Below are 25743 nucleotides of genomic sequence, written 5' to 3'. Positions count from 1 at the left end.
TATTCATCTGGAGAAGATACATATTCTGCCGCACAAGACACAGAGTCCCTGGACATGGTTATGTGAAAAATGTGCATACACACACACACAGGAAAATGTCAGCACAGTTCCCCCCAAGCAATTTCAGAGAAACACAGAGCTTGGAGCCAGCACACACAGCACCTCAGTAGGCAGTTATAGAATAACTACCTGGCACTGACTGTGTACCCTTAATAGAACTACACAGTCTCTCCCCCCTTCTACAAGACCCCTGGTACCACACAGGATAGCTGGAGTCATGTAGGGTCAGCATTCCCTGTCAGCATCTCAGAGTGTGGATCTTCAGGGAGAAAATGGCGCTGGTGATCTGCTGGGTCCGCTCTGAGGAGAAGCTCTGCCCTCAAACATGGCACGTCTTCCCACACTTCAGATGTTTATACTGGCCTTAGGTAATGGTGCTAGCAGTAGTACATATGTTCCTGATAGCCTGAGTTACCAGTTTTATAGAGTATAGCGCTGGCCCAGGGCGCCCCTCACAGCACCGCACCTGTGTACCACTGAGCCTCTGGAGCGCAGTGTCAGCCCATGTTACTGCCATACACACTGGCTCCCCGCTTGTCGGGCTGCCGGTGACACACTCACCACAACGATCTTCTGGCTCTGTTAGGGGGTGGCGGCATGCTGCGGCAGTGAACGGTCGCCTTGGGGGCTAATGATCAACACCCTCAGGAGCTCAGTGTCCTGTCAGTGGAGATAGTGGCCATTAACCTCTGAGGGTTGGACACTACTCCCCCCCAAGTCCCACAAAGCAGGGAGGCTGTTGCCAGCAGCCTCCTTGTCCCTATTACTCTTAAAAAAACAAAAACAAAGAAGCTCTAGGAGCTCCACTAGCTGTGACAGGCTCCTCCGGACACATTTTCTAAACTGGGTCTGGTAGGAGGGGCATAGAGGGAGGAGCCAGCCCACACTATTAAAGTCTTAAAGTGCCCATGGCTCCTAGTGGACCCATCTATAACCCATGGTAGTAATATGGACCCCAGCATCCTCTAGGATGTAAGAGAAATACCTATAAATGAATGTTGTTAAATTCCCCAGGCCTGCAATTTTTCTGTTGCCCAACTCACAGGTGTGTTGCATCTGGTATATCATGAAAATGTCAAGAGACACAAGCACTTGATTATACTGTAGATAGAGTGACTGGGGTTCGGACTTGTCTCACGGGGCTCAGAATAGTAATGCTACATGTTCACAACACACCCTGAGGATGTTTCTCTTCAATGTACCAGGTGATTCAAAAGTCGCAGTACACCCTTTTGTTTCAAAAACTGTGCTGGAAATGGGATAACTGACTTACATTCAAGATGGCCGATTTCAAGATGGCACCCATGTTCGGTACATACCCTAAAAGATAGACCACCTCACCCATACCTTACTGAAGTATTGTTTTCCCATTTCCTGCACAGTTTTTGAAACAAAAGGGTGTACTGCAACTTTTGAATCACCCTGTACACTCCATATGCCACCTAATCATCAAACAATAATGCCAATTTAATCATTGCTGAGAAATGAATGAGATGCATATGCAGTCTGCAATGCTTGGTCAGTATGCCAAAAATTGTAAAATGCAGTCGCATTCAGACTAATGTACTGTATAACTCAGAATAAAGTGGTGAAAGTGTAACAGGGGCAGTGACAGAGGAATAGGGCTGTGATATGAAAGAGAAAGAGGAGGTGAGAAGAAATATAGTATACAGTATCTCTCGAGGAAGATCCCTTGCAGCAGATATAGACAACCTTTACTTGAGAGCTACAAAACAGATACAAAGCAGGGAAGATAAAGCAGTGACAGGAGCAGAAACTGACAGTCTATGAATTATACCATCACCCATCATAAGTCTGCCACAGGCATATTGTTACTGCTTCTGGGTAGTTTGCAAACTGAATGTACAGTAGTGTTGGCAGCTGCTGAAGCCTGATTTACTACCTTATGCATGTGCAAGAATCCATTCAACTAAAGCAGGGGTTCATGTGTTTATTAGTAGAGGCCTGTGCCTACCATTAATTTTATGCCAGTGGCATCTGCACTTTCACCTGTTCCATGCAAATTACATCAGAAACAGGCTTCCCTTACCTATATGCATCACGCAGAACCACAGAAGGTTTTGATAGATGATCACTTTACTACCATGACACTCCCACAAGTCAGGGTGTTTACATGCAATCACATTGTCAACACCCAGTGCACACCACAAAATGCTCTTTTTCAAGGAAAGACAGACATGACCAACTTCTATGTGATACAGAATAGTATGGACATACACAGAAAATACAGAAATTAGCTTCTGTGAATGTGCTATATGGAAAAACTCACCCTTTGCATCTATGATCCAACAGTTGTTAGGTAACTTGATTCCACAGACATACATCTTTTGGAAATGCACATGAGTGTTTCTTGGATTGTCTCTCACCTAATTACTGAGAATATATCTAGGAACCCTACCACCCTTCTTTCTAAGAGGTGAGGATCATAAGGTCAACATTGAAAAGGTCAGCAGTGTTTAGGTCAACCCCAAAAGATCAACATGTGGAAAAAGGTTGCAATGGTTAAGGTCTACACAAAAAAGGTCGACACATGAAAAGGGCAATATAGGTATTTTGGGGGGGCTTTTGCTGTTGTTTACTCTGTAAAATGATGGAACCCCAATTAGTGCACCACATTCCATCTCAAGGCTCGCTTCCCTACTATTCCCAATCGGGGTCCACATGGATCCTAAAGTATAAAAAAGTAAAAAAAAAGTAAAAAAACCATGATGACCATATGCTGTGTTGACCAGAGGTGGAACTACTATTTGTGCAGCAGGTGCACTGCACCGGAGCCCCTGGGGACTAAGAGGCCCATGCTGCCCAGATCAGCAATTAGTTTTCTTATTCACTGCTGCCTGTGAATTAAAGACACTGACAACTTCTCTAACTGACAGTATCAGATTCTGCCTAACCCAGTGCCAAACTGGATAAAGCACAAGGTGTAGGGCCACTGTCTTTCTGCCCCCACCAGGGTACATACCCCCTGTTCTCCACACCACACAGGGCATTGGGCATGTACTCCTGTCACCCACTGTCTCTCCCTGTCACCCACTGTCTCACCCAGTCACCCACTGCCTCCTACGGCATTACACTGTCACTCTTTGCCTCCACATGCCTTTTGTTGTCCCCTCCCTGGCTTTTGCTGTCACCTTCTGCCTCTCCCTGTCACACACTGCTCTGTAGTAACTATAATTTTGCACCTGGGCCCAACAATCACAAGTTCCGCATGTCAACCTTTTGACCATATTGACCTAATGCATGTCGACCATTAGTGGTTGACCTATTGACTGTTGACCTTATTACTGTTGACCTATCATCCAGATACCCTTTCAAAGTTATCAAAAGATATTAAGACTAGTAATGATCCCTACCTCCTTACACAATTAGAAGAATATTTACAGACTTTCTCATATGTGATATTTATATGAGAGATTTGCACAGACCCCAATGGTTTTGGTTATAAATAGTTGGCATTGTTTGGTTTTGACAAAATTACCCTCAAGTATTTTGGTTTTGGGTCTGGATTCCTTTAAAAATGTATAAAAACAGGTATTATTGTAACTTCAATGCTAGCTTGTAGTATTACATTATGATCTACAGCTCACTCCCTTTCCATACACTCATCTATGTAAAATAGCACCTGAAATTATGAAGTAGGGACTGACATGATCCATTTTTGAGATCCAAGATCAGAACTTGGTGGGAAAACCCAAGTCGGGACTCGTTTTTACTCAGAACCCCAATGTTATCTGAGCAGGGACTTGTTTCAACTGTAAACTCCAAAATTCTGGTGTGTTTGGTTTTCAAGACCACTTACCTCTTATTTATATACAGAATACACGTATACTGTGAGAGACATTTGTGATAACTAGAGATGTTGTGCAGACCCCCATGTTTTTGTTTTGGCTCAAAATCATCATCATATTTTGGTTTAGGCTGGATTTCTTTAAAATTAGTAAAAACAGCAAAAATCATGCCATTTGGTTATGTTTTTGTTCCTATGGTATTATTAACATCAATAACATTCATTTCTAGTCATTTATTGCTTGAAATGGCACCTGAAATCATGAGGAATGACATGCCATTGAAACCATGTGAGATTCCGTTTTTATCTGAGTTCATAATTATGTGGGATGACCAGAGCCAGTTTGCAGTAAGTCTTGGACATAAAAGCAACAAATATGTAATTATCTTTTGTGACTATAGGGTAACAGTGTGGCTGAATTTTACTTGCCCATGGTTTGGCAGTCTCAAGTTCATAGAAAACAAACTGTGTATGCCAAAAAAATAACGTCATAACTCCAGTAAATACACAGATATTCAACATTTGGTATGTCCAGGCAATTTACTGCACATAATTGCATGACCTCAACAGCACAGTTGAATCATCTGTAAAATATGTCTTCATCTTGTAATGTGTGTGTAGCTTTAGTACATTATAGAGATTACAAAGAGAACCTAAGTTCCTGAGCAGCAGCCAGGAACTCAGTCCATCTTATTGGCAGTCATGTTGCCCATCTAAGTTTGGTATGACTCATTTGAAGCAAAACACTTTGGATTGAAGCAATGATACATGAAACCATAATCTTCTCAATTATTGACATCCCCAGATCCAGTAAAGAGCCTGGATCAGAGATATATAAAAAGATGTCATCCACAAAATAAATTATTTTTACTTACATACTGTACTCTGGATGTTTCACAATATTGAACAGTATTGTAGGTCAGGTTACAAATGATCAAGGGCAAGAATTGAAGGCCATTGATCAATAAGGAGTAAGCAGTTTGTTATAAAAATACAGAAAAACAGACAGCTGTAAAGTCTGATTCAAAGTCTCTAATCAACACATTAATCAAATAAGGCCAAGACACAATCCTTGTGTGTATACATGCTCAGAAGCATCGTTGGAGAATCCAGTTTATTAAATGTAGGAGCAATCATAGCTATTGCAATGTGTATCACCCAGAACAAGTGGCGACTGTGTACAAAACCCAAATGGGGGACCCGTAGCAGAACAGGAAGGAGATAATGAAGTCTATTTGTCAATTCTAAGTTCAAAAAAGTTCTAAGACATTAATTACCTAACTCGGAAATCAGAGTAGGAAATTCCTGATTAAAATTATATTTGACTTCTCTATTAGCCCATAATTCTACATTCTCCAATCCTGGTCTCAGTCTAAGGGTATCTCCTTTGGGGCTGTGGAGATTAAACTTTTGGCCTTCGTGGACATATTATATATTGTGAATCCCAAATAAATGGTAGATTAGATTTTAGATAAACTATGACAATTTGGTGTCATTTCTGGATTTAATGTTAATATGTCTAAAGCTATAGGTAATTTCTTATATCCAATTATACATAAACTAATTGGAGCGACCATCTCAATTTACTTAGGCTAAAAAACCATATAGACTACTTGGGTATATGCCTTCCTAAGAGGCATATATCACCTTAATATCACAAAAAGCTATTTCAAACATATTTGGGCAGCTGGAGGGTTGTAGCCATCTCCTTTTGAGTAAAGCCAGTCTAATTAAAATGGTTACATTTCCTATATTGTTATACTTACTACAAAACCTCACATTACCATTAACCGAGACAGATTTACAGTTGCTAAGTTCCTTATTCAAAAAAATCATTTGGCCATGTGAAAGCCCTTGTATTTGTTTGGTTAAATTACAATAAACCAATACTAATGGAGGCATTGATTTCTCAAACATACTGCTTTATAAATTATAATCATACACCCATGTTGAGGTAATTAAGAGATTGGATTCCATTGAGAAAAATTTCTTAATTACTAAAGTCTCAGTAGTTTCCTCCATCAGCATGATTATGACCTTCTCCAAAATCCACTACTGTGGTCCACACACAAGTTATGGCACATCTTACGCTGCAAGTATAAAATTTTAATTCACACAAATCTGTATTCTTACTGTTACCGGGGAACCCAGAGTTCCAAAAGGGATTGGCAACATTTTTATTCAACAGATTACAACATGAGGGATTGATCATGATTTAGAGCCTGACAGATACACATGCTAAGCAGCCATTTTCCCTTGCACAAACAATACTTTCTGTACATACTCCTTTACCTTTTTCCAAGCTCAGCACTATATCTGTGATTCTATTAGATGGTTCTCACATCATGGGTGGGATGTAATGAAGTCCAAGTTTGGCGGCTGTGTGGATGTTGGCTGAAATCAGACTTTTTTTTAAAGGGGCAATCATGTACAAGGCATGGTTTAGCCTTGTACATGATTGTCTCTTTAAAAAAAATGTATGCGTTTGGCTGGCATCTCGCCCTGCCACCGAACTCGGACTTCATTATATCCTGGCCCATGATTGGCTGAATCACCTGGGTGAATTTCTCCTGACCCCGTTGGCTTCTCAGTGTGCTATTTCTCTGCACAACTCATTCTTGAGAATGATGTTAGATCATGCACAAGTGCTCTCCAGCATGTTCCAAAGGATACAGGTCATTCCATCTTTTTCATGTGAAACATTATTCAGTGCATCTCACGTAGGATTCTGCCTGCAGCGCAAAACCTGGATAATATTCCTCATCTTCTTTCATAGGGCTCACTATGCACCCCACCAATAATTTATAGCAGGTCTGTCACCCTTCTACATCTGTCTTCATTGTCAGACCACACAAGCTTGCCTGTGCCATTATTTTTGTAATTGTCCATTTCATCGGGTTCTTCTGGCTACAAGTCAGGAAATTTGTCCTGGATAATCTTGTAAACTACCTTCCTTTAACCAGTCAAAGGGGATTATTTGAGGGTCACAATAGGTAGCAAAAAATGATTGTTGATGATCACTGCTGTGGCACATAAGGCTATCTTGCAGACTTGGTTCAGTATATTGCTTGTATTGAGAATGCCCTGGATAAAGTAATCCATGCCTCGGAATTATTTTAAATATTGAAAGTTATGGGACTATGGCCCTCATTCCGAGTTGTTCGCTCGGTATTTTTCATCGCATCGCAGTGAAAATCCGCTTAGTACGCATGCGCAATGTTCGCACTGCGACTGCGCCAAGTAACTTTACTATGATGAAAGTATTTTTACTCACGGCTTTTTCTTCGCTCCGGCGATCGTAATGTGATTGACAGGAAATGGGTGTTACTGGGCGGAAACACGGCGTTTCAGGGGCGTGTGGCTGAAAACGCTACCGTTTCCGGAAAAAACGCAGGAGTGGCCGGAGAAACGGTGGGAGTGCCTGGGCGAACGCTGGGTGTGTTTGTGACGTCAACCAGGAACGACAAGCACTGAAATGATCGCACAGGCAGAGTAAGTCTGGAGCTACTCTGAAACTGCTAACTCGTTTGTAATCGCAATATTGCGCGTACGTCGGTCGCAATTTTAAGAAGCTAAGATTCACTCCCAGTAGGCGGCGGCTTAGCGTGTGTAACTCTGCTACATTCGCCTTGCGAGCGAACAACTCGGAATGAGGGCCTATCTTAATTCCAGATTTTAAATAAGCAAATATATATAAATTCCTTTAAAAACACCCAGTGGTATGGCCTCTGCTACTCTCCAATAACCCTCCAATCATAATGGATTCATAGAGGAATGTTCTTGTCTTGTATCGAGTCATTAACCACCTGAACCCAACTTTTCCCACTATTATTAGTGTGTACAACTGTTGTTACCCCTAACAAATTTATTGTGGCTGTTTACTTATTGCTGTTTTTTGATGCAATGAGCATTTTCCAACAACTGTATTTTTGGATGTTTTTTTCTGAATGTATTAACAACTTCTATGTTCCTTTATACTCTGTATAATGTTTTAGCTGACTGTATAATGTGTGTCAATAAATATATTTATTCCATGGATAGTATGGAAAGTATGATAATGTTCCAACAAAATGGAAATAACAGCCTACAACAATTTAAAATGTTCACCTAAAAATCCATTAGAACATGCAGATTTTTGTAAATGTAGGTTTGAGATGACAGACATTTCCTGAGTGATATTGTCATTCATAAAGACCTCTATTTTCACCATATCCCCCCTTCCCAGTCACCGGTTTCACATTTTGTAAATTAATGAATGAATTAATTAATTAATTAATAATAGATTAAAACCTATTTTTTTATCACTGCATTTTTTTTTTAATTTATCAACAAATTAAAAGAAAAACATGATTTCAATATTGATGCTAAAGGATGCCTGACTGCTTCAACATTTCTGAGATAATTTCTGAAACTAAATTTCATATACATTAAATGATTGGTGTGGATCATTTGCTCTTTAGTTTTCCATTTTATTGTCATAGCACAGTGACATTGTGCCTGGGATGCCATTCAAATGTTAGTAAAAATTTGTGGCTTGATTGCCTTGTCATTTCTATTCAAGTACAGACATTTATCTGGTTATTATGAATGCCAATCCAATATTTGCACGTTGCATAACACAAATGTCAAAGCTGATAGTATTAAAGATATTAGTCGGCAGACACTTGCAGCTCTAATAAAGTCATATTTAGACTTTATTCTTGCTAACAATACTATTGATTATCTTATTGCTGCCGCTTCATTGAACATTCCATCCATGTAAAGAACTGTTCATTGTACTGTGACTTGCTGTGAAAATGTCAGAAGTCTTTAAAGCATTTTAAATTTATTCATTTGTTGACTAGGAACAGTGAGTTTTGATGAGGCGTTACATGAAAACCATTAACATCTGATGTGTGAAATTAGTTTTTCAATTATTGTGTTCACATGTTTATAGTAATTTGTTCATTTTGCAAAGGTATAATGGACCAGGATGAATATATGTATCAAAGCCTTGTTAGCAAATATATTTCTCTAACGTCCTAAGTGGATGCTGGGGACTCCGTCAGGACCATGGGGAATAGCGGCTCCGCAGGAGACAGGGCACAAAAATAAAGCTTTAGGATTAGGTGGTGTGTACTGGCTCCTCCCCCTATGACCCTCCTCCAAGCCTCAGTTAGGTTTTTGTGCCCGTCCGAGCAGGGTGCAATCTAGGTGGCTTTCCTAAAGAGCTGCTTAGAAAAAGTTTTTAGGTTTTTTATTTTCAGTGAGTCCTGCTGGCAACAGGCTCACTGCATCGAGGGACTTAGGGGAGAGAATTTCAACTCACTTGCGTGCAGGATGGATTGGATTCTTAGGCTACTGGACACCATTAGCTCCAGAGGGAGTCGGAACACAGGTCTCACCCTGGGGTTCGTCCCGGAGCCGCGCCGCCGACCCCCCTTACAGATGCTGAAGATTGAAGGTCCGGAAACAGGCGGCAGAAGGCTCTTCAGTCTTCATGAAGGTAGCGCACAGCACTGCAGCTGTGCGCCATTGTTGTCACACACTTCACACCAAGCGGTCACGGAGGGTGCAGGGCGCTGCTGGGGGCGCACTGGGCAGCAATATTTAATACCTTTATGGCAAAAGAATACATCACATATAGCCATTGAGGCTATATGTATGTATTTAACCCATGCCAGATGTCTAAAACTCCGGGAGAAAAGCCAGCCGAAATAGGGGGTGGGGCTTATTCTCCTCAGCACACAGCGCCATTTTCCTGCTCAGCTCCGCTGTGAGGAAGGCTCCCAGGACTCTCCCCTGCACTGCACTACAGAAACAGGGTAAAACAGAGAGGGGGGGCATTTTTTGGCGATATTTTGATATATTTAAGCTGCTATAAGGAACAACACTTATATAAGGTTGTTCCCATATATATTATAGCGCTTGGGTGTGTGCTGGCAAACTCTCCCTCTGTCTCCCCAAAGGGCTAGTGGGGTCCTGTCTTCGATAAGAGCATTCCCTGTGTGTCTGCTGTGTGTCGGTACGTGTGTGTCGACATGTATGAGGACGATGTTGGTGTGGAGGCAGAGCAATTGCCGATAATGGTGATGTCACCCCCCAGGGAGTCGACACCGGAATGGATGGCTTTGTTTATGGAATTACGTGATAATGTCAGCACATTACAAAAATCAGTTGACGACATGAGACGGCCGGCAAACCAGTTAGTACCTGCCCAGGCGTCTCAGACACCGTCAGGGGCTGTAAAGCGCCCTTTACCTCAGTCGGTCGACACAGACCCAGACACAGACACTGAATCTAGTGTTGACGGTGATGAAACAAACGTATTTTCAAGTAGGGCCACACGTTATATGATCACGGCAATGAAGGAGGCTTTGCATATCTCTGATACTGCAAGTACCACAAAAAGGGGTATTATGTGGGGGGTGAAAAAACTACCTGTAGTTTTTCCTGAATCAGAGGAATTAAATGATGTATGTGATGAAGCGTGGGTTAACCCAGATAGAAAAGTGCTAATTTCAAAAAAGTTATTAGCATTATACCCTTTCCCGCCAGAGGTTAGGGCGCGCTGGGAAACACCCCCTAGGGTGGATAAGGCGCTCACACGCTTATCAAAACAAGTGGCGTTACCGTCTCCGGATACGGCCGCCCTCAGGGATCCAGCTGATAGGAGACTGGAAACTACCCTAAAAAGTATATACACACATACTGGTGTTATACTGCGACCAGCCATCGCCTCAGCCTGGATGTGCAGTGCTGGGGTCGTCTGGTTAGATTCCCTGACTGAAAATATTGATACCTTGGATAGGGACAGTATTTTATTGACTATAGAGCAATTAAAGGATGCTTTCCTTTATATGCGAGATGCTCAGAGAGATATTTGCACTCTGGCATCGAGAGTAAATGCGATGTCCATATCTGCCAGAAGGAGTTTATGGACGCGACAGTGGTCAGGTGATGCGGATTCCAAACGACATATGGAAGTATTGCCGTATAAAGGGGAGGAATTATTTGGCGTCGGTCTATCGGATCTGGTGGCCACGGCAACTGCCGGAAAATCCACCTTTTTACCTCAGACCCCCTCCCAACAGAAAAAGACACCGTCTTTTCAGCCGCAGTCCTTTCGGTCCTATAAGAACAAGCGGACAAAAGGACAGTCATATCTGCCTCGGGGCAGAGGAAGGGGTAAGAGAGGGCAGCAAGCAGCCCCTGCCCAGGAACAGAAGCCCTCTCAGGGTTCTGCAAAGCCCTCAGCATGACGCTGGGGCCTTACAAGCGGACTCAGGAGCGGTGGGGGGTCGACTCAAGAATTTCAGCGCACAGTGGGCTTGCTCACAGGTGGACCCCTGGATCCTGCAGGTAGTATCTCAGGGTTACAGGTTGGAATTCGAGAAGTCTCCCCCTCGCAGGTTCCTAAAGTCTGCTTTGCCAACGTCTCCCTCAGACAGGGCGACGGTATTGGAAGCCATTCACAAGCTGTTTTCTCAGCAGGTGATAGTCAAGGTACCCCTCCTACAACAGGGAAAGGGGTATTACTCCACGCTAATTGTGGTACCAAAGCCGGACTGCTCGGTAAGACCTATTCTAAATCTGAAATCTTTGAACCTGTACATACAAAAATTCAAGTTCAAGATGGAGTCACTCAGAGCAGTGATAGCGAATCTGGAAGAAGGGGACTTTATGGTGTCCCTGGACATAAAGGATGCTTACCTGCATGTCCCAATTTGCCCTTCACATCAAGGGTACCTCAGGTTCGTGGTGCAAAACTGTCATTATCAGTTTCAGACGCTGCCGTTTGGATTGTCCACGGCACCTCGGGTCTTTACCAAGGTAATGGCCGAAATGATGATTCTTCTGCGAAGAAGAGGCGTATTAATTATCCCTTACTTGGACGATCTCCTGATAAGGGCAAGGTCCAGAGAACAGCTGGAGGACGGAGTAGCACTAACCCGACTAGTGCTGCAACAACACGGGTGGATTCTGAATTTTCCAAAATCTCAGTTGACCCCGACGACACGTCTGCTGTTCCTGGGAATGATTCTGGACACGGTTCAGAAAAAGGTGTTTCTTCCGGAGGAGAAAGCCAGGGAGTTATCCGAACTTGTCAGGAACCTCCTAAAACCAGGAAAAGTGTCTGTGCATCAATGCACAAGAGTCCTGGGAAAGATGGTGGCTTCTTATGAAGCGATTCCATTCGGCAGATGCCACGCACGAACTTTTCAGTGGGATCTGCTGGACAAATGGTCCGGATCACATCTGCAGATGCATCAGCGGATAACCTTATCGCCACGGACAAGGGTGTCTCTTCTGTGGTGGTTGCAGAGTGCTCATCTGTTAGAGGGCCGCAGATTCGGCATACAGGACTGGGTCCTGGTGACCACGGATGCCAGTCTTAGAGGCTGGGGAGCGGTCACACAGGGAAGAAACTTCCAGGGAGTATGGTCAAGCCTGGAGATGTCTCTTCACATAAATATACTGGAGCTAAGAGCGATTTACAATGCTCTAAGTCTGGCAAAACCCCTGCTTCAGGGTCAGCCGGTGTTGATCCAGTCGGACAACATCACGGCAGTCGCCCACGTAAACAGACAGGGCGGCACAAGAAGCAGGACAGCAATGGCAGAAGCTGCAAGGATTCTTCGCTGGGCGGAAGATCATGTGATAGCACTGTCAGCAGTATTCATTCCGGGAGTGGACAACTGGGAAGCAGACTTCCTCAGCAGACACGATCTACACCCGGGAGAGTGGGGACTTCATCCAGAAGTCTTCCACATGATTGTGAACCGTTGGGAAAAACCAATGGTGGATATGATGGCGTCCCGCCTCAACAAAAAACTGTACAGGTATTGCGCCAGGTCAAGAGACCCTCAGGCAATAGCTGTGGACGCTCTGGTAACACCGTGGGTGTTCCAGTCAGTGTATGTGTTCCCTCCTCTGCCTCTCATACCAAAAGTACTGAGAATTATACGGCAAAAGGGAGTAAGAACGATACTAGTGGCTCCGGATTGGCCAAGAAGAACTTGGTACCCGGAACTTCAAGAGATGCTCACGGAGGATCCGTGGCCTCTACCTCTAAGACGGGACCTGCTTCAGCAGGGACCGTGTCTATTCCAAGACTTACCGCGGCTGCGTTTGACGGCATGGCGGTTGAATGCCGAATTCTAAGGGAAAAAGGCATTCCGGAAGAGGTCATTCCTACACTGGTAAAAGCCAGGAAGGAGGTGACTGCACAACATTATCACCGCATTTGGAGGAAATATGTTGCGTGGTGTGAGGCCAGGAAGGCCCCCACGGAGGAATTTCAACTGGGTCGATTCCTACATTTCCTGCAAACAGGATTGTCTATGGGCCTCAAATTGGGGTCCATTAAGGTTCAAATTTCGGCCCTGTCGATTTTCTTCCAGAAAGAATTGGCTTCAGTTCCTGAAGTCCAGACTTTTGTAAAAGGAGTACTACATATACAGCCCCCGGTTGTGCCCCCATTGGCACCGTGGGATCTTAATGTAGTCTTGGATTTTCTCAAATCCCATTGGTTTGAGCCGCTCAAATCGGTGGAGTTGAAGTATCTTACATGGAAAGTAACCATGCTACTGGCCCTGGCTTCAGCCAGGAGAGTATCAGAATTGGCGGCTTTATCATATAAGAGCCCATATCTGATTTTCCATACGGACAGGGCAGAACTGCGGACGCGTCCTCATTTTCTGCCTAAGGTGGTGTCAGCGTTTCACCTGAACCAGCCTATTGTTGTGCCTGCGGCTACTAACGATTTGGAGGATTCCAAGTTGTTGGACGTGGTCCGGGCATTGAAAATATATATTTCAAGAACGGCGGGAGTCAGAAAGTCTGACTCACTGTTTATATTGTATGCACCCAACAAGATGGGTGCTCCTGCTTCTAAGCAGACGATTGCTCGTTGGATTTGTAGCACAATTCAACTTGCACATTCTGTGGCAGGCTTGCCACAACCTAAATCTGTCAAGGCCCATTCCACAAGGAAAGTGGGCTCATCCTGGGCGGCTGCCCGGGAGGTCTCGGCATTACAACTCTGCCGAGCTGCTACTTGGTCAGGGGCAAACACGTTTGCAAAATTCTACAAATTTGATACCCTGGCTGAGGAGGACCTTGAGTTCTCTCATTCGGTGCTGCAGAGTCATCCGCACTCTCCCGCCCGTTTGGGAGCTTTGGTATAATCCCCATGGTCCTGACGGAGTCCCCAGCATCCACTTAGGACGTTAGAGAAAATAAGAATTTACTTACCGATAATTCTATTTCTCGTAGTCCGTAGTGGATGCTGGGCGCCCATCCCAAGTGCGGATTGTCTGCAATACTTGTACATAGTTATTGTTACAAACAAATTCGGGTTGTTATTGTTGTGAGCCGTCTGTTCAGAGGCTCCTACGTTTGTCATACTGTTAACTGGGTTCAGATCACAAGTTATACGGTGTGATTGGTGTGGCTGGTATGAGTCTTACCCGGGATTCAATATCCTTCCTTATTGTGTACGCTCGTCCGGGCACAGTATCCTAACTGAGGCTTGGAGGAGGGTCATAGGGGGAGGAGCCAGTACACACCACCTAATCCTAAAGCTTTATTTTTGTGCCCTGTCTCCTGCGGAGCCGCTATTCCCCATGGTCCTGACGGAGTCCCCAGCATCCACTACGGACTACGAGAAATAGAATTATCGGTAAGTAAATTCTTATTTTTAGCACTGCTAACATTCTATTCTTTCAGTGTGAAAATAAATCAATTAAAAGATGGAAGTTACAGATTTCTCAAATTTAATGTGGATTGTATTAAACATGTCTTTAGTGTATATCCGATGCAAAAGTTGAGTGACACTGGTAGGTAATATGAAATATGACTTGCTACTTTTAAATAAACATAAACTAAATGTTAATACTTTAGTGAAAACTTATTTACATAGCCTTGATTAAAGTATTGTTTTATGCTCTTTTAGATTCCTTGAACTCAGTGGGGGTAATTCTGAGTTGATCGCAGCAGGAATTTTGTTAGCAGTTGGGCAAAACCATGTGCACTGCAGGGGAGGCAGATATAACATGTGCAGAGAGAGTTAGATTTGGGTGGGTTATTTTGTTTCTGTGCAGGATAAATACGGGCTGCTTTATTTTTACACTGCAATTTAGATTGCAGATTGAACACACCACACCCAAATCTAACTCTCTCTGCACATGTTATATCTGCCTCCCCTGCAGTGCACATGGTTTTGCCCAACTGCTAACAAAATTCCTGCTGCGATCAACTCAGAATTACCCCCAATATACAGTATAAACAGGAAGAAGATCAACCTCCAGTAGTTAATGCAGCATACCAGTCTTTAGAATACTGTCTAAGCTGTTGTGTCCTATAAAGTCAGAAACCACATCCTACTCTATGTACTTTAGTCTGAATTACAAAACATATTACAATGTCAATAAAACAGTTTACCCCCTTCGCTGTGGAGGATGAGTGGGATTGTTCTCTACATATGCTTTAAAACTGCAATTCCCACTCATCTGTGTAGGCAATTAGCTATCACACACCTGAACCTACTGTAGGATATCTTGCTGCTACAGTAGGTCCAATACAGGTGTACACCGCACCAATATTAATTGCAAGTAGAAGTACAGTAGTGGATCGCAGCACCGGAATCATAAAACCATTTGTATAAAATGTAATTAAGTAATGTTCAGGATAGTCACTACATATTAAAGAGCAACAATGTCTATTGTGATTGTTTGAAAGTAGCAATTTATATTCCCTTGGTTTAGCCTGTATTACATACATCATCGCACTCATTGCATAGAATCCCGGACTGGAAAAACTACAGCATATGGGTACTCTAATCAAAGACACTTACATAAGAATAACTTGTTTCATTCATGTAAAGGTAACTTTCACTTTGTCAATAGTGCTGCTGTAACCTCCCCGACCGGACATCTTATCCCCCAGAAATCACAGGTGGATAGGCAGTCACAAAGGCTCTTCCCTCATAAATGCAAGTGCATACACATAGTACCCCTTTCACACAGAGGTTTCTACTTGGGAATTTTCCCAGTCAACCCAGGTTGAAATTACCTGGACTTCGACCCAGGACTTTACCAGGGTCGGAAACACAGGAATTTTGACCTGGGTTGACCCTTTCACGCAGAAGAAATACCCGTGTTGATCCGCAAATTACCGGATAGAACTGATTCACCTGGTAATTTGCTTCCCTATATGAAAGGGGGGCAAGACTGAGGCCTGCCAAGCGACCTGGCATTAAAAATGCCGGAAAAAAGCTGGGAATTTCAGAAGATTCTGTCTGAAAAGAGTATGAGAGAGAAAAGAGACCTCCCTCTCAAATGGGTCTGCAAATGAGTCTGCAAAGTCCCAGGTTATTGCTGACTTGATTATCCAGCTGCAGTCTCAAGCTTAAGCTATGGTATGGGTCCATACCATCGTCTCTCAAGCAGTCCAGCAATCCTCAGGCTCTTCCTCAGGATGCACTGTTGTTACCCCAAATATCCATTATATACTCTCGTCCTTCCTCCGATTAGCTGTAGTTGATTTGAACCTATATGCAGATGTCCCTATACATAATATCACAGACAGATCTTTATAGTGCCTGGTGCATAAACAAGTGCTAGGTGGGCAATCACATCAAGGCATGTATGCACATAAAAATTGAAACAATTACAATAATTTGGAACTAAAAACATATATTTTTATATATATATATATATATATATATATATATGTATATATATAAAATTGAAGAATGATCGGCACTCCATCTGTGATCTAATAGATGCCTGGGTGTCCTCAGTGCCTGTAAATAAAGGAGAGGGCGATACTGCGGCACTCACTGGATTTAAGCATCAAAAAGTCAGCTTTGTCCAGGTCATCTTAGCTGGACATCCAGATTCATGGTCAATGTTTCATTTATTAAACATAAATTTCGTCAGGACATATACAAAATACAAACAGTCTTACCTAACTTTATAGACACAGAAATGAAAGAATCCCACCACCGTAACATTCACCCAGCCAGGGGTTGTGTATATGTTACCTTCGGGATCAGGACCTGGAAGTGACAAAATGAGATGGCAGGAGAGAACTTCCGCCCTTACAGCTCCTAAATGTTTTCTTCATTCTCCGTTCGTTTGGGGTAAAAAAAATAATTCTATGCAGTGTTGGACACTCACAGACTCGCTTCGCTCGCCACGCTTTACTATTTCAAATAGATTGTGACATGAACCCAGGGGGTTATGGGAAAGGTCCTCTCCACGAAGGTAAACTAGACGCTTCCCCCAGCCGGGTGTCGGCAAGCTCCAATGATGTCACAAGATCTGTGATGTGCGCCTCCCGGCGCCATTGCTACAAAGACCCGGCGCAACGTGCTGTGGTAGAGAGAAAAGTGTATTTACATTAAAGCACAGAAGATGACATATGAAAAATTGCAATATTGTAGAAACAAATATCACTGGGCATTAGACACAAGGTGTACAGTCCACATCGGTATTGCAATCATGAACTGTATACACATAATCAATCTATATGATAGCACAATATATAGAGAAAAAATATATAATGATCCTATTATCTGTGGTATTCCAAAAGAGACCACTAAATCAAATGAATAATATTCTAGATATGCTTGGTTATCAAAACAACACCTAGAACTCACACTATATTGTAAATAATGAACCACAGGAAGCAATTATTAAAGAGACATTAATAGAGAAAGAGTATATACTTATTATAGCAATGAAGAGAGCTAATAATCAGGCCATCAAAACAATATTATTAAATGAAAAAACCCAAATTGTTACTGGTCCCATAGCATCCATCCTTCACTACTGTCTCCTCTGAGGCATCAGCCATTTTGGGAAGGGGAGTGGAGGGATCGATATGGTGGCTGACAAAGGAAAGAAATGTGCATGTAAGGAGGTGATGCTTGTTGTGAGAGAGTCAGTATATCCTGGGGTGCGGTGGTAAATGCTGGGTGGAGGCAGCACATGTTGGGAGGGTGTCGGTATGTGCTGGGAGTGGGGTTAGTGAGTATTTGGAGGGTGTCAGTAGATGTTGTGAGGGGGTCAAAGCATCCTGGGAAGGGGCAGTTAGTGATGGGAGGGGGTTGGTAAGTGCTCAGATAGGGTCAGTGCATCCAGGGAGGGGTGCAGATAGTGTTGGGAGGGGATCTGTGCATACTTGGAGTAGATTAATGTCTGCTAGAAGGGGATCAGTGCATGCTGGAAGGGGGTCAGTGCATGCTGGGAGAGGGTAGGTGCATTATGGGAGGGTGGTCTGTGCACAATTGGAGGGGGTTAGTCCATGCTGGGATGGGGTCCATGCATGCTGAGAGGGTGTTGGAGTGTTCTATGTGTGTAACAGGATACAAGAGAAAAGGAAAAAACTATCAGAGTATGCTGGGATGGGGTTGGTGCATGCTAGGAAGGGGTGAGTGCATGCTGGGAAAGTGTCAGTGCATGCTGGGAGTAAGTCAGTCTGTACTAAGAGGAGGTAAGTATATGCTAGCAGGGGGTCAGCGTATGCTGGAAGTAAGTGCATGCTGGTAGTGGCTCTTGAGTGTGAAAGGGGATCAGTGAGTAAAGGGAGGGAAGTGGTGTTTGCACTGGTAGCCATATTGTCTAGAAACGGCCCTACTTATACCTTCTTTGCCCTTTATCTTAGTGTCATTTAAAGTAATTCAAACTTCACCACTTCACATTTTTTTTATTTTCTGCACACTATATTTTACATGAAAGAGGCAGTGTGATTAAGGATGCCATTCTTTTGCAATTTTAAAGTAAATAACTTTGATAATTTCTGTTGTGTCAGTATATGTTTGCACTATTTTATAGGTGTTTATATATATATATATATATATATATATATACTCTGTCATGTACTGTTTATCTAGATAGAGAATCACCAGAAAACAATTGCGCACAGACACTTTACAATGCAGCCCGAGTACTCAAATGGCTCACCAAAAAACCATAGAACATATATGGAATACAAAAGAGAGAAACCCGGTGGCGCAGATGTAAATAATTAAGAGACAAAAAATATATAAAACAAACGTCTTTCCTGTATATAATCTTCAATGAAGTTCTTCAGAATCTGTGGTTTTCTATTTAGAGATCCACTCCAATGGAATTGTACCTCAGATAGGAAAGTACTAAAATCCTTAGTGCAACAACGTTTTTACATCCAGAAATGACACACCTTTAAGCATATGATAATGCACTCACATTCAATAAGTGATATATTAGCTCATCATCCTTCACAAATAGGAATGTTTCTTTAAGCTTCCTCCATCCAATATGTGACTCAAACAACAAAGGGGAGAGGGATTTAGTGCAACACCGTTTTTTTTTTTTAAACAATTTGATTTATTTTCAAAGTTACACTCACAATGTTTAAAATCCACAAAAAGCATGTAAAAACCTCCCCAGGGAAAGATAGATTCTCACGGTATGGGAAATCGGAGCCAGCCGGTCCACAATGCCGAAGAGAAACAGTTCCTTCACAGTCACAAAGATTGGAAATGTCCAACGGAATCGTCCACCCAGTGCCGTAACTAGGCATTTTAGCGCTGTGTGCAAGAAACGATAGTGGCGCCCCCCCATGTAAGATAGGGGCAGTGCGCGCCGTAGGCACGCTAAAATTTTATAGGGGCGTGGCTTCATGGGGAAGGGGCGTGGCCACAAAATAATAGCAATTCATACTACGGTGAACAGTAGTCTACATTATTCAAATTACGCTGCACAGTAGCGCCACTACACCAGGTAGAGCCCCTTTTATACATTACAATAGACAGCGTCCCCCTTTTTACACATTACAGCAGACAGTCCCCCTTTTTACACATTGCGGCAGCCAGGACCCCATTTTACACATTGCGGCAGCCAGGACCCCATTTTACACATTGCGGCAGCCGGGACCCCATTTTACACATTGCGGCAGCCAGGACCCCATTTTACACATTGCGGCAGCCGGGACCCCATTTTACACATTGCGGCAGACAGTCCCCCTTTTTACACATTACGGCAGCCAGTCCCCCATTTTACACATTGCGGCAGCCGGGACCCCATTTTACACATTGCGGCAGCCGGGACCCCTTTTTACACAGCCGGGACCCCATTTTACACATTGCGGCAGCCGGGACCCCATTTTACACATTGCGGCACCCCGAGAGAGAGAGAGAGAGAGAGAGAGAGAGAAGATATACTTACCTTCTCCCCGCTGACAGGCTCCTCGAGTCTCCTGGTACAGGCTGTGTGAGATGAGAAGGAGGAGGAGGGAGGGGGAGCAGTGAGCCGCAGCAGCGCTATGTTATTGGTAGTAAGCGCCGCTGCAGCATCCCCCTCTCCTCCTGTATTGGCTGCCCGGCGCTGCTGTGGATGCTGGGGAACCGCATCCCAGCATCCTTAGCAGCGCCGGGCAGCCAATACAGGAGGAGAGGGGGATGCTGCAGCGGCGCTTACTACCAATCAAATAGCGCTGCTGCGGCTCCCTGCTCCCCCTCCCTCCTCCTCCTTCTCTCTGCTGCCCGGCGCTGGTTTCTCCTCTCCCTCCAGCGCGGCGCACGGCGCAGACTTCGGCGGCATGTAATGAGTCAATTTCACTCATTACATGCCGCTGGCCGTGCGCCCTCAGGGCAACTGCGCTGTGTGCCAAGCCCCCTTGGCACACACGTAGTTACGGCCCTGCGTCCACCTGCTTAACGCGTATCGGACTATAGGAGTCCTTCATCAGAAGCATCTTCTATAAGCATCCATATAAACAGCTGCGCGTCAATGCAATTTTCACTCCAGACTGGGAGAGTGAGGGAGACAGACCTCTGTCTCTCTGTGGGTAGTGGCGTCCGGTGGGGTCAGTGTGTTCTCTGTAGGGGTGCTGTTCCTGTCACTGTGGTGTCCCTGTTCTGTTACAGTGCATCTGGAAAGTTTTCACAGCACTTTACTTTTCCACATTTTGTCATGTTACGTCCTTATTCCAAAATGGAATACATTCATTATTTTCCCTGAAAATTCTACGCACGCAACGATCTCTGCAATGCTGGGGCCAGCTTTGATGTCAGACATCCGCCCTCCGTTCTGCTGGACATGCCTGCGTTGTCTTCTGCACTCCCCGAAAACGGTCTCCAACGGTCCGGATCCACCCAGATACACCTTCTTTCTGCCAATCTTCTTTGCGGTCGGCTCTGCGACCGCTTCCTTCGTAGGACACAACGTAACCCGGTGACTTCTGTCGCCAAGCAATGTCACGCATGCACACTGCAGCCGCTGTGCATGCGCATTCTGGACCCGTTCACACTGCAGCGACAAACTGATGCATGTGAACGGGTCAGAATGACCCCCAATACTCGATAATAACAACAATAAAAAGTTTTTTAATGCAATTTTTGCTAATTTATTTAAAAAAAACTAAGAAATCACATATACATAAGCATTCACAGCCTTTGCTCAATACTTTGTTAATGCACCTGTGGCAGCAATTACAGCCTCAAGTCTTTTTGAATATGATGCCACAAGCTTGGCACACCTATCTTTGGGCAGTTTCACCCATTTCTCTTTGCAGCACCTCTCAAGCTCCATCAGGTTAGAAGCGAAGCGTCGGTGCACAGCCAATTTCAGATCTCTCCAAAGATGTTCAATTGGATTCAAGTCTGAGCTCTGGCTGGGCCACTTCAGGACATTCACAGAGTAGTCCTGAAGCCAATCCTCTGATATCTTGGCTGTGTGCTTAGGGTCGTTGTACTTCTGAAAGGTGAACTATCGCCCCAGTCTGAGGTCAAGATTGATCTGGAGCAGGTTTTCATCCAGGATGTCTCTGTACATTGCTGCATTCATCTTTCCCTCTATCCTGACTAGTCTCCCAGTTCCTGCCACATAAAAACATCCCCACAGCATGCTGCTGCCACCACCATACTTCACTTTATGGATGGTATTGGGCTGGTGATGAGCAGTGTCTGGTTTCCTCCAAAAATGATGCCTGGCATTCACACCAAAGAGTTCAATCTTTGTCTCATCAGACCAGAGATTTTTGTTTCTCATGGTATAAAAGTTCTTCATGTACAATTTGGATAACTCCAGGCAGGCTCCCGTGTGCTTTTTACTAAGGAGTGGATTCCGTCTGGCCTCTCTACCATACAGGCCTGATTGGTGGTTTGCTGCAGAGATGGTTGTCCTTCTGGAAGGTTCTCCTCTCTCCACAGAGGAATGCTGTAGCTCTGACATAGTGAACATCAGGTTCTTGGTCACCCCCCTGACTAGGGCACTTCTCCCTGATCGCTCAGTTTATATGGCCGGCCAGCTCTAGGAAGAGTTCTGGTGGTTCCGAACTTCTTCCATTTACAGATGATGGAGGCCACTGTGCTCAAACATGCACTGTCAAGTGTGCGACATTAAATAGACAGGTGTGTATCTTTCCAAATCATGTCCAATCAGCTCAATTTACCACTGCTGGACTCCAATTAAGCTGTAGGAACATGTCAAGGATGATCAGTGGAAACAGGATGCACTTGAGCTTAATTTTGAGCTTCATGGCAAAGGCTGTAAATACCTATGTACATGTGATTTCTTAGTTTTTTATTTTTAATAAATTTGCAAAAATATAAAAAAAAAATTTTCACGTTGTCATTATGGGGTATTGTGTGTAGAATTTTGAGGGAAAAACTGAATTTATTCCATTTTGGAATAAGGCTGTAACATAACATAATTTTGAAAAAATGAAGCACTTTTGAGATGCACTGTATGGGTGCTGTCCTGCTATCACTGGTGTTTCATGTGCTGTTAGGGGTGCTGCAGCTGTACATGGGTGTTGCTGTCCTAGCTGTCACTGTTTTGTACAGAGGACAGGGGCACTGTACTTCTGTATGCGGTGAGAATAAATGTAAACTGGCCCTGTCTTGTACGCTGTAAAAATTCAGGGATGCTATTGTTAAAATAAATGTACACTGGCCCTATTTTGTATGCTGTAAAAATTCAGGGGTGCAGTAAAATAAATGTACACTGGCCCTGTCCTGTATGCTGTAAAAATTCTGGGGTGCAGTGAAAATCAATGTACACTGGCCCTGTATGCTGTAAAAATACAGGTGTGCTGTTTTTAAAATAAAAGTACACTGGTCCTGTATGCTGTAAAAATACAGTGGTGCTGTTGTTAAAATAAAAGTACATTGGCCCTGTCTTGTATGCTGTATTAATTATGGGGTGCAGTGAAAATCAATGCACATTTGCCCTGTCTTGCATGCTGCAAAAATTCTGGGGTGTAGTAAAATAAATGTACACTGGCCCTGTCATATATGCTGCAAAAATACTGGGGTGCAGGAAAATAAAAGTACACTGGCTCTGTCATATATGCTGTAAAAATTCAGAGGTGCAGTAAAATACATGTACACTGGCCGTGTCTTGCAAGCTGCAAAAATTCTGGGGTGCAATAAAATAAATGAACACTGGCCCTGTCCTGTATGCTGTAAAAATTCTGGGGCGCAGTGAAAATCAATGTACACTGGCCCTGTATGCTGTAAAAATACAGGGGTGCTGTTTTTAAAATAAAAGTACACTTGCCCTGTATGCTGTAAAAATATAGGGCTGCTGTTTTTAAAATAAAAGTACACTGGTCCTGTATGCTGTAAAAATACAGGGGTGATGTTGTTAAAAAATTACATTGGCCCTGTCTTGTATGCTGTAATAATTCTGGGGTGCAGTGAACATCAATGCGCACTGGCCCTGTCTTGCATGCTGCAAAAATTTTGGGGTGCAGTAAAATAAATGTACACCAGCCCTGTCATATTTGCTGCAAAAATACTGAGGTGCAGGAAAATAAATGTACACTGGCACTGTCTTGTATGCTATAAAATTCTGGGGTGCAGTAAAATATATGTATACTGGCCCTGTCTTGCATGCTTCAAAAACTCTGGGGTGCAGTAAAATAATTGTACACTGGCCCTGTCATGTATGCTGCAAAAATTCTGGGGTGTGGGAAAATAAATGTACACTGGCCATGTCTTGTATGCTGTAAAAGTTTAAGGGTGCAGTAAATTAATTATACAATGGCCCTGTCTTGTATGCAGCAAAAATGCAATGCTGCAGTAAAATAAATGTACACTGGCCCTGACTTGTGTGCTGTAAAAATTCAGGGGTGCAGTGAAAATCAATGTACACTGGTCCTGTATGCTGTAACAGGGGTGCTGTTTTTAAAATAAAAGGACACATTTCCTGTATGCTGTAAAAATATAGGGGTGCAGTTGTTAAAAATAAAAGTACACTGGCCCTGTATGTTGTAAAATGACAGGGATGCTGCTGTTAAAATAAAAGTACACTAGTCCTGTATGCTGTAAAAATACAGGTGTGCCACTGTTAAAATAAAAGTACACTGGTCCTGTATTCTGTAAAAATACCAGGGTGCTGTTTTGAAAAATAAAAGTGCACTGGTCCTGTATGCTGTAAAAAAGCAGGGGCATCATTGTTGAAATAAAAGTACACTTTTCCTGTATGGTGTAAAAATACAGGGGTGCTATTGTTAAAATAAAAGTATACTGGTCCTGTATGTGGTTAAAATACAGGGGAGCTGCTGTTAAAATAAAAGTACACTGGCCCTGTATGCTGTAACAGGGGTGCTGTTTTTAAAATAAAAGGACACATTTCCTGTATGCTGTAAAAATATAGGGGTGCAGTTGTTAAAAATAAAAGTACACTGGCCCTGTATGTTGTAAAATGACAGGGATGCTGCTGTTAAAATAAAAGTACACTAGTCCTGTATGCTGTAAAAATACAGGTGTGCCACTGTTAAAATAAAAGTACACTGGTCCTGTATTCTGTAAAAATACCAGGGTGCTGTTTTGTAAAATAAAAGTGCACTGGTCCTGTATGCTGTAAAAAAGCAGGGGCATCATTGTTGAAATAAAAGTACACTTTTCCTGTATGGTGTAAAAATACAGGGGTGCTATTCTTAAAATAAAAGTATACTGGTCCTGTATGTGGTTAAAATACAGGGGAGCTGCTGTTAAAATAAAAGAACACTGGTCCTGTATGCTGTAAAAATACAGGGGTGCGGTTGTTAAAATAAAAATACACTGGATCAATATGCTGTAAAAAAAACAGCGGTGCTGCTGTTTAAAAAAAGTACACTGGTCCTGTATGCTGTTAATATACAGGGGTGCAGTGAAAATATATGTACACTGGCCTTGTATTGTATGCTGTAATATTACAAGGGTATTGTAGAAATACAGGGGTGCTGGCACTGTCCGCAGTTGCTATGTACAGTATAGGCCTGATCTTCACAACACTATATGGAAAGAGGAGGCTCCTGTCACCATTTTCACACTCCCTGCAAGTGCTAGGAAGAGCACCGCCAGTCCAATTGCTGATATTGAGGATGAGAAGGATATGGGTGTAGCTTGCTCTGTGGAGGAAGTTGATGATGAGGATTCTGATGGTGATGTGGTTTGTTTGAATAAGGCACCAGTAGAGACAGTTGTTGTCCATGGGATGAAAAATCCCATTGTCATGCCTGGGCAAAATAGAAAAAGAGCCACCTCTTCGGTGTGTAATTATTTCTCCACAAATTCAGACAACAGGTGTCAAGCCATCTGTTGCCTTTGTCGATCCATAATAAGTAGGGGTAAGGATGTTAACCACCTAGGAACATCGTCCCTTATACATCACCTGCAGTGCATTCATCATGTCATTTGCAAGTTCAGAAATGCTGGGTAACAGCGTAAGCAGTCCACTGACACCTAAATGATGTGGTTTGATTGAATATTATTTCTCTGTGAGGATGAGGATGTAAACACTGAGGGGGAGATCTGAGATAGAGGACGAGATCTTGCCACTGTAAAGCCAGTTTGTGAAAGGAGAGGTCAATTGCTTTTTTTATTTAGCGGGAGCCCAAATAAACCAATTATTTCA

The sequence above is a fragment of the Pseudophryne corroboree genome, chromosome 3 (assembly GCF_028390025.1).
Source record: "Pseudophryne corroboree isolate aPseCor3 chromosome 3, aPseCor3.hap2, whole genome shotgun sequence".
Taxonomy (NCBI): Eukaryota; Metazoa; Chordata; class Amphibia; order Anura; family Myobatrachidae; genus Pseudophryne; species Pseudophryne corroboree.
Note: the sequence above shows the minus strand (reverse complement) of the source record.